Below are 10060 nucleotides of genomic sequence, written 5' to 3'. Positions count from 1 at the left end.
TGTGAATAGCTAATATAAATAGAAATACTAGAAAAATTGTGCATATTCTTAGGCCAGAGAAGTGAAGCCAAGTTATGGAGATTTGTGTGGCAGATGAATGAATGTATAACCTGTTTTGTTGGATGTGTTGTTGATAGGTGCCCCATTTCCATATTTTCCCATTCTTTACTTTTTAAACCCTCCTTCACCCTGTCCTTAGTAGCAGAAAGGGTCAGGGTAATCATATCATATTTTAACCCTAACTTAAAGGAAGTGTTTTGCAGCAAGCACTGTCACTGCCTGTCTGGTTGTGGCTCATTATTATTAGTACTTCTCATTTTAAAAGTTTTGTGTTTAGTTTCGTGGTCTTCCTGAATGAATGATTATTGCAGATATAACGTTATCATAATTATGGAGATATTACTGTTTTCTTTATGGAAAATTTTGCATCTGATTAGTTTCACTGTCATTGATAGTACTTAAGAAATTTGCAAAGTATTTGTAGTGTTGTATCTTATTTACAGTACAGTATCTTGGGGCACAAGCACTGGTGATGGTCTTTTGTGGCTGAAAATGTGTGATATTTGCCATGATTAGTGAACCGTGCTAGTCAGTGTTGGCATTTCTCAGTCAAGCCCATGTGTTTAACCTCTTCAGTCCAGTGATATATAATTCATGTTGTTACCAGACTGTAGAGTAAACCTTTTGGAACCAGAAGGGTTGGATATAGCCTTCTTCTCCCTCTACATAAACTTATCTGGAAGTAGAAAGAAATACCCTGTAAACTGAATAATATGTCACCGGATTCAAGGAGTTAACATGTGATTTATCATGATCACTGCACCTTTAAGTTTGATACAGATTTATTGTTTTTTACCACTGTGATTTTTAAAAGAACATAGCTACACATTTCATATCATTCCAGTAAAAACACAGTTTCACCTCTGAAATATGAGAATAAAATGTTTTGCAGAGTTTGTTGTCTTTTTCACCTTAAAATTTGCATATTGCATAAGCTTCTTAAGGCATTATGTTAATACCTCTCTCATGATATTTCTTGCTTTAGGGATGATTGAAATTTTACAGTAATGTGTATATGTGTAATGTAAATTTAACTTTTGGAGCGGTATTGCTGGAACCTGTGCATGAATGTGGTGAGATGTGGGTGTTGCATTACTTGTACCCCATATTATTAAATAACCACACATTCACACACACACTATATTCTCCTTTCAGTAACTTTCTTCTCTAGGAACTACTCTGTGCGCACATTACTACACAGGTAGCCAGACCAACAGCTAGATGATGGGGTGAGTAGAAGCACTGTGTTTTAAGTTGCAGAGTCGTTTTGGTTTGCATATTACATTAGTATTGTTGTGTAGTGTATACATAGTGTTTTCAAGGAAAATGCTTTATGCAGTATTGTAATTTCATTAGTGGTAGTTGTAGTAGCAGTAGTAGTTGTGGATCCAGTTTGTCTGAATGTGAACTTTGTCGACTGCCAGTTACTGTTGCCCTTTTGCAGTTAGTTAAAGATTTTTATGTAACTGGTGGATATATCCATGCCACATCATAATAAGTAAGCTAACAAATGGATACTTCATACTCTAGTGGGTTAAGGTGCCTTAACTTAATGTGTATCATGGGTGTATGAAGTGAGGTCAAAAAGTTCTGAGTCTGTTCCCGTTGTGAAAAAATGGAGAGCGGAACGGTCATACGCCCGCAGCAGGGATGAGGAGTTACCTTCATGAGTCAATGTGCCATGTGACGTCGCATTGTCAACATCGGGACATGTGTTACACATGTTTTTATGACCACATGCATATGCTCATTTGCAGTCTCATTGGACCTCAGGCTTGAGCAGAGAGCAAACATCAAATTCTGTGTCAGACTCAGGAAATCGGCAGTGGAGACCCATGAAATGCTTCAGCAGGCCAATGGCAAGGAAGCAGTGAGCCAGGCAAGGTGATTTGGGTGGCACTGTGCTTCAAGAGGGGCAGAGCATCACTAGAGGACAACAAGAGGTCATTGCGACCCTCCATGAGCAATCCCCGAAAATGTCAAAAAAATTCAACGAATTGTGCATGAGGATCATCAGATCACCACCATGGAAGTTGCTGGCATCATCAACATGGTGATCCGATGATTCTCATGCACAATTTGTTGAATTTTTTCGGTATTTTCGGAGATTTTGCTCGTGGAGAGTTGCACTGACCTCTTGTCCTCCAGTGATGTTCTGCCCTTCTTGAAGCGCGAGCGCCACTCAAAACGCCTTGCCTGGCTTATTGCTTTATTACCGTAGGCCTGCTGAAACATTTGAAGGGTCTCTGGTGTTGATTTCTTGAGTCTGACACAGAATTTGATGTTTGATCTCTGCTCAAGTTTGAGGTCTGGCATATACTCGTAAATCTCCATCAGTGTCATATACACACGATAACACAGTCATTACACGGTACATCATTCATCGTCATTATCAGTCGAGCTGTCACAAAGTAAATTTGTTATCATTAGTTTCAGCCAATATTAGGTACCGTGAACTGACAACCGTATCTTTCATCCCGTTCCTGAGAGTGAGAGAGAGAAAAAAAAAACTTGCATTACGTAAGAGATAATAACTACCATTGTCTTTGTGGTATATTGTAGATTATTTATGAAGAGAGAGAGAGAGAGAAACACCTGCATTATGTAAGAGATAACTACCAATGTGTTTGGCGTATACTGTAGATTACGTAGGAAAAAATAAAGGTGTTCTTCTGTCGTTACAGTGATTAGTCTTGCTGGAAGTGTAGATATGACAAAAGGAGATTATGACAAGTAGTGTGACAGAGGTAGAGTATGACAAGAGGACAGTGTATGACAAAAGAGTATGACCATGGGCGTCTGGAGGGGGGGCAGTTGCCCCCCCCCCTTGGAATTCTACGGCTTCAGGTCTTGTTGAAGGATGATTGAGTGATTTGAGTTGATTCATGCATTCTGTGTCTATGCATTTGATGTTTGTCATGTAACTCATGTAAGCATATGCCTATGCCTATTTGGAGTGTGTGTATTTTGATATAACCGCACATATATATATATATATATATATATATATATATATATATATATATATATATATATAAATATTGCGGGCTCATTGCCTTTGGTTCCTTCTTCCTCACATTAAAAAAAAAAAAAAAAAACTTTTATTTTGCCCCCGTTTACCAAAAATCCCGCGGACGCCTCTGAATGTGACAGAAGTAGAGCATTACAAAAGGAGAGTATGACAACAGGGTAGATTATGACTGAAGAACAGTATGACGGGAGGGTAGAGTTTGACAAAAGTAGAGTATGACAGAATGTGGCAAAAGCAGAGTATGACAAAAATAGAGTATGACAAAAACAGTATGACAAGTGTAGGGTATAACAAGGTAGAGTATGATAAAGTAGGGTATGTCAATATCAGGGTATGACAAAAGACCTTTCTCGAAGTGTGGGAGAGCAAAATCAATGGTGAACTATCATGAAGGTCTTTAATTTAATGACGTGTTTTTCGTTTACTTCTTGTCACCTTCAGACTACCTTGCTGAGCTCGAGAAGGATCTCTGTACATAAAGAGTTAACGATGGCTGTATCTTCCCACTGCTGTTCCAAAAGCCTCCTCCAAGCTCGTCAAAATCATTTGCACAAGAATTCAGAGGAAGACAAGGAGGAGTATTTTGCGAAACACCCGCACCCACCAATTGGTCTACGGGCAGAATATTTGATTTTTTTCCATTGCTCTTGACCATCGACAGGTTATTCTCAAACTGAATAACTTTTTCATCCTTGCCTAGCCATCATTCCCCACCTTTGGTTAAGATAAAGTTGACCTTGACCTGTGACCTTGGCTTTTGACCGTTTCCTGTGACCTTGACCTTTTCCTGTGACCTTGACCTTTTCTTGTGACGACCTTTTCCTGTGACCTTGACCTTTCCCAATGATCCTTTACCTTTTGCTGTGTCTTTGGCCTTTCCTAGTGATCCTTGACCTTTTGCTATGACCTTGACCTTTCCCTGTGACCTTGACCTCTGATCGTTCTCAGATTTAAATTTCTGTATCTCTGTGTCGACCTGAACCGTTCCACAATATTCAAATGACATGGAATAAAATGTCTCCATATTCTCAGCTGCACACTGTAGTCTATTTACTTTCACTTGGCGAAGATCTCTAACCCCTTTCAGCAGCTCAGTTGACCAGATGTAGTCACGCTGGAGGGCCGATTTGATTAGTAACCAAGGAGACTCATCCCTACCTCAAAACCACAGCTCATCGGCACCTGACTATCCATTCCCGTCCCTGACTATCCATTCCCGTCCCTGACCATCCATTCCTATCCCTGACTATCCAAGCCTCTCGCTGACGATCCATTCCTATCCCAGACTATCCATTCCCTTCCATGACTATCCATTCCTCTCCCTGACTATCCTTCTCTATCCCTGACTATCCATTTCTATCCCTGACTATCCATTCCTATCACTGACTATCCATTTCTCTCAACCTAGGACAAGCGTAGTAGAAGGAAAGCCGAACTAATACTCCGTTCACTCAAACTTGGCGTAAACAAACTTGCCATCTCTGTGTCCTGAATCCCGAGTTGTAGCAGTAGATAAATTGTAGCGTATGTTGCTAATCACGAAGAAGTGCTATGAAAAAGATGTAGAGCAGTAGTATCGCTTTGTTCTGCCGCTCAGGGCCGAGAAAGAGGCTGCAAAAAAGACGCAAATCTGCGCGTAGTTGATATGATAAGCAATGACTCCCTAGCACCTCTTCCTTAGCGATTTATTTTTGGATACGTCTGGTTAATATCCTTTTGCACTTTTATTAATGCAGAGTATATCGACACCAGAAGGATTTATGTAACACAGAATAGGACAGTAAAGTGTAATAGGCAAAACAAATGGCTTAGGAAAAGGTGTTAGGGAGCTTCCTTAACCGACAGGCTAATGAGCCACGAGAGCGTACAGTAAAAGAGTCAAGGAGGACAGTAAGGAGTCAGGGGGAAGAGAAAGGGGTCAGGGGGGGAGAGAAAGGGGTCAGGGAAGAGAGTAAGGGGTCAGGGTGAGAGAAAGGGATCAGGGAAGAGAGTAAGGGATCAGGGGGGAGAGTAAGGGGTCAGGGAGGAGAGTAAGGGGTCAGGGGGGAAAGTAAGGGGTCAGGGTGAGAGTAAGGGGTCAGGGAAGAGAGTAAGGGGTCAGGGAGGAGAGTAAGGGGTCAGGGAGGAGAGTAAGGGGTCAGGAAGGAAAGTAAGGGGTCAGAGGGGAGAGTAAGGGGTCAGGGAGGAGAGTAAGGGATCAGGGGGGAGAGTAAGGGGTCAGGGAAGAGAGTAAGGGGTCAGGGGTGAGAATAAGGGGTCAGGGAAGAGAGTAAGGGGTCAGGGGGGAGAGTAAGGGGTCAGGGAAGAGAGTAAGGGGTCAGGGGGGAGAGTAAGGGGTCAGGGAAGAGAGTAAGGGGTCAGGGGGGAGAGTAAGGGGTCAAGGAAGAGAGTAAGGGGACAGGGGGGAGAGTAAGGGGTCAGGGAAGAGAGTAAGGGGTCAGGGGGGAGAGTAAGGGGTCAGGGAGGAGAGTAAGGGGACAGGGGGCAGAGTAAGGGGTCAGGGGGGATGTATTGTAGTTACAAATCATAATAGATAGATAGATAAATAGATAGATAGACAGCCCTATGCGAGCCTGGGAAAAGGAAATGAGCTTGCAAATTACACTGAGGAAAGCTGACGACAGCGGCCAGTAAGGAGATGATGCAGTTAGTTGTCAGCAAACCACCCGGGAACAAAGCCCTGGTGACCATACACACACATACACACATACTCACACACAGGCTTCTTAAACTTTCCATCCACGAGGAACACACGTGATACGTCTCCTGTTTCACCAGAATTTAGGAAAGAGAGCTCAGAAGGAGACAAGCCATACAAGAGGCAGGTCGAGGGAGAAGGGCTTGGCAGATAGAGAGACAGAGAGATAGCTAGCGGGACTGGACTCTATACTCCGCTCTGTGTGAGAGACTTGTTAATATTTCCAAGACAAATTAAAATAGTCCCATACTATTCTTTACCTCTCCAAGATATAAAAACCGCTCGTCCACAAGTCTAATATATATATAACTCAACCACAAAGGAACCACAAAGTCTTTTATGACATTTAGTCATTTTATGACATTTGGTAGCAGCGAACGTATACGAACCTCGTCAACGAATCAACATTGAATTCCTACAAAATATCAAGATTGAAAACAAAAAGAATACCTCTCACAACCAACAACACACCAGCTCCTGACAGTATTCTCTCCAACCAGCCCCCTCCGTCTCCCCGATCATCATGCTGATGCAGAGGTGAAGAGATCACACGACGCCTTGCAAGTAGTTTAACAAAATATTGATACGATCTTGCAACTTCTACGACGAACCAGCGAACTACAACCATCTACAAAACAACTCTATAATCTTCACGTAACTTCAAGCAGCAGCAAGAAGAATAAAAAACAAAGCAAGTAAAGAAGAGAAAAGGACCGAGAAAACATCGACATAGAAAAACGGAACAAACAAACGAAGAGTGAGACACGACTCATAACTCATCTTACTCATCTTCACTCAAGTTACTCATCGCTGCTCATTCACTCACCACAGCTACCAGTGTGGGAAGTCGACGTCATCATGCGTGCTTGCTGAACAGACGCCACGTCAGTCAACACACCACCTGCACCACCAGTCACACCATTCCCACCACGGTAAAAATTAGTGAGTTACATAGTTACTTCATTTATACAATACACAGTGATAGACAATAAGCTTCTGCACAAACATATAAAACGTGCTGTATAGTTACAGCTTAAATACACATAATTACTTCAGTTATCTGCATAACTCAAACACTAAATAATCACCAACAATAAATATTCTACACTGTATATATTCATTCATTTATTATAACATTTCTTTAATACCAACGAGTGTTACCATTTATACATACATACAGCTATACATTATTACATCTACAAAGTAATAAAGAAAATATACCATCACAGTTAGTCAGTGAGCGATTAAAAGAACTGTATTAAACATTTATTAATTAAAGCTACCTAGTGGAAATATATAAATTAAGTTACAAGGTAAACTAGAGAAAAAAAAATGGCCAACACAAATGACGTTAGCAAGAGTGAACATCTTCAACACAATCGTGAAGACAATGATTTCCACACAGTACTGACACACATATTACCCACGATAGGTACAAGTGAACAACAAATCAGTGTATATAGTTAATACTGTATATAGTGTATATATTTTTTATATAAAATAACAAAATATGGGACTATATAATATCATTTTCAATAATATCTGTGCAATATAAACTAAACTTTAAAAAAGTACCCCAAGGAAATTAGCCAGTAATTATGCAACCATGAACAACATGGAAAAAGCGTACACAAGCGAAGAAAAACAAACTATGGAAAATCAATACATACAAAAAAAAAGAGAAAAGAAAGAAAGAAAAAGTAAGAAAGAAAGAAGAGAGAAATAGAGTAAGATCACATAACAAACAAATGAAAATAAGTGTAAGTGTTACTACATATGCCAAAATACCACATAAACTACAAACAAAAAAAAAGCAAATTGTTGTCTCCACAAACAAGTGGCATGACACATCATCACTATCATCGACCGCAGCATATGTTAGGACTGCAATTATTACAGTTATGTAACAATTATGTAACTCCATATTATAATTATGTAACGACAAACGATTGCATTATGTTACACTTGCTACAATTATGTAACTACAAACGATATGTAACAATTATGTAACGACAAACGATTGCATTATGTTACACTTATTACAATTATGTAACTACAAACGATATGTAACAATTATGTAACGACAAACGATTGCATTATGTTACACCTGCTACAATTATGTAACTACAAACAATATGTACCATTATGTAACAGTTGCATTAACAAGATATACTTTTATGTAACTTTAACTACAATTATGTAACTACAAACGATATGTAACAATTATGTAATGACAAACGATTGCATTATGTTACACTTTGCCAATTAACAGTTCCATTTACAAGATGTAACTTTTATGTAACTTTAACTACAATTATAAGGCCAAGACACTTATGTAATAGTTGCATTAACAAAATGTAACTACAATTATAAGGCCAACACAATTATGCATTTCACTATTATAACCCAAGTACATACTGTATTACAGTTAAATAATTTACTTTAATGCATTTATTCAAATATGTATACAACTTGTTTAAAATGTAATATTACTGAATAATCACTATTTACTATGAATATTATATGTATACAATATTCATACAATTATGTTACTTTTACAATATTATATATTTCACTTAATTAGCTTATAAGTTCATTATAATGTATATATAATGTGTATTAATATGTTATGACTATTAACTGTCGATGGTACGCCATTTTCGCGTGACCGAGCAATGTATTGTAGTTACAAATCATAATAGATAGATAGATAAATAGATAGATAGACAGCCCTATGCGAGCCTGGGAAAAGGAAATGAGCTTGCAAATTACACTGAGGAAAGCTGATGACAGCGGCCAGTAAGGAGATGATGCAGTTAGTTGTCAGCAAACCACACGGGAACAAAGCCCTGGTGACCATACACACACATACACACATACACACAGGCTTCTTAAACTTTCCATCCACGAGGAACACACGTGATACGTCTCCTGTTTCACCAGAATTTAGGAAAGAGAGCTCAGAAGGAGACAAGCCATACAAGAGGCAGGTCGAGGGAGAAGGGCTTGGCAGATAGAGAGAGAGACAGAGAGATAGCTAGCGGGACTGGACTCTATACTCCGCTCTGTGTGAGAGACTTGTTAATATTTCCAAGACAAATAAAAATAGTCCCATACTATTCTTTACCTCTCCAAGATATAAAAACCGCTCGTCCACAAGTCTAATATATATAAAACTCAACCACAAAGGAACCACAAAGTCTTTTATGACATTTAGTCATTTTATGACAGGGAGAGTAAGGGGTCAGGGAGGAGAGTAAGGGGTCAGGGAAGAGAGTAAGGGGTCAGGGGGGAGAGTGAGGGATAGCTAGTTCAGTCTCTCGCTCGAAGATAGACAAAAGAAAATTCAGTCGCTCTTCCGTTGCAGTCATTAGACCTAATTTACATTTATGTCACAAACCATGAGAGAGAGAGAGAGAGAGAGAGAGAGAGAGAGAGAGAGAGGATGCATTTCTGAGTTTATTCGTTTTTTTTTTTTTTTTTTTTTTAACCCCAGACGGTTGTGTGTGTAATTCACCGGGTCGGTCAGGATCACTTGATGGTCGTGATCATCAGCATTTTACCCTCCCGGAAGGGAGCTGAGAGCTCATATAGTCCGATCTAAGGCCAAGGCTGTGACCATCACAAGGCTGTGACCTTCAAACACCCACACACCCGTCCCCTTGCTCAAGGGGGACAGTAACCACCCACTTCGTCAGTGAAACTTTTCGCAACCTGAGCGAGGCGCGAACTCCCGTCTACCAGATGGCAAGCGAGAACGTTACCACTGCGCCAGCGAGCGGTGTGTGTGTGTGTGTGTGTGTGTGTGTGTGTGTGTGTGTGTGTGTGTGTGGACTTGTGTGTATGTCAGAGAGAGAAAAAAAAAAGTGTGTGTGTGTGTGTGTGTGTGTGTGTGTGTGTGTGTGTGTGTGTGTGTGTGCGCGCGTGCGTGTGTGTGTGTGTGTGTGTGTGTGTGTGTGTGTGTGTGTGTGTGTGTGTGTGTGTGTGTGTGTGTGTGTGTGTGTGTGTGTGTGTGTGTGTGTGTGTGTGCGTGTTTTCGACGGAAGATCAAAACACCGATCACTCACATATGTTTCCTTACATTAAAAAAAAAAAAAAAAAAAAATCCAACCCCCAGTGACACCTGGCCCGTATGCTCCGTAACATTAGCGATTTATTTTTGGATACAGCCGGTTAGTATAATTTCATACGTCGTTTTATGAAGAGTATGATGATATTAGAATGATTTAAATAACACAGAAGAGGACAGTAAGGTGTAATAAGTAGAATAA

The sequence above is a fragment of the Coenobita brevimanus genome, chromosome 79, assembly GCF_032717465.1.
Source record: "Coenobita brevimanus isolate Jiangsu-jjx chromosome 79, ASM3271746v2, whole genome shotgun sequence".
Taxonomy (NCBI): Eukaryota; Metazoa; Arthropoda; class Malacostraca; order Decapoda; family Coenobitidae; genus Coenobita; species Coenobita brevimanus.
The sequence above is the reverse complement of the archived record's forward strand: the minus strand, read 5'-3'. Positions refer to the sequence as shown.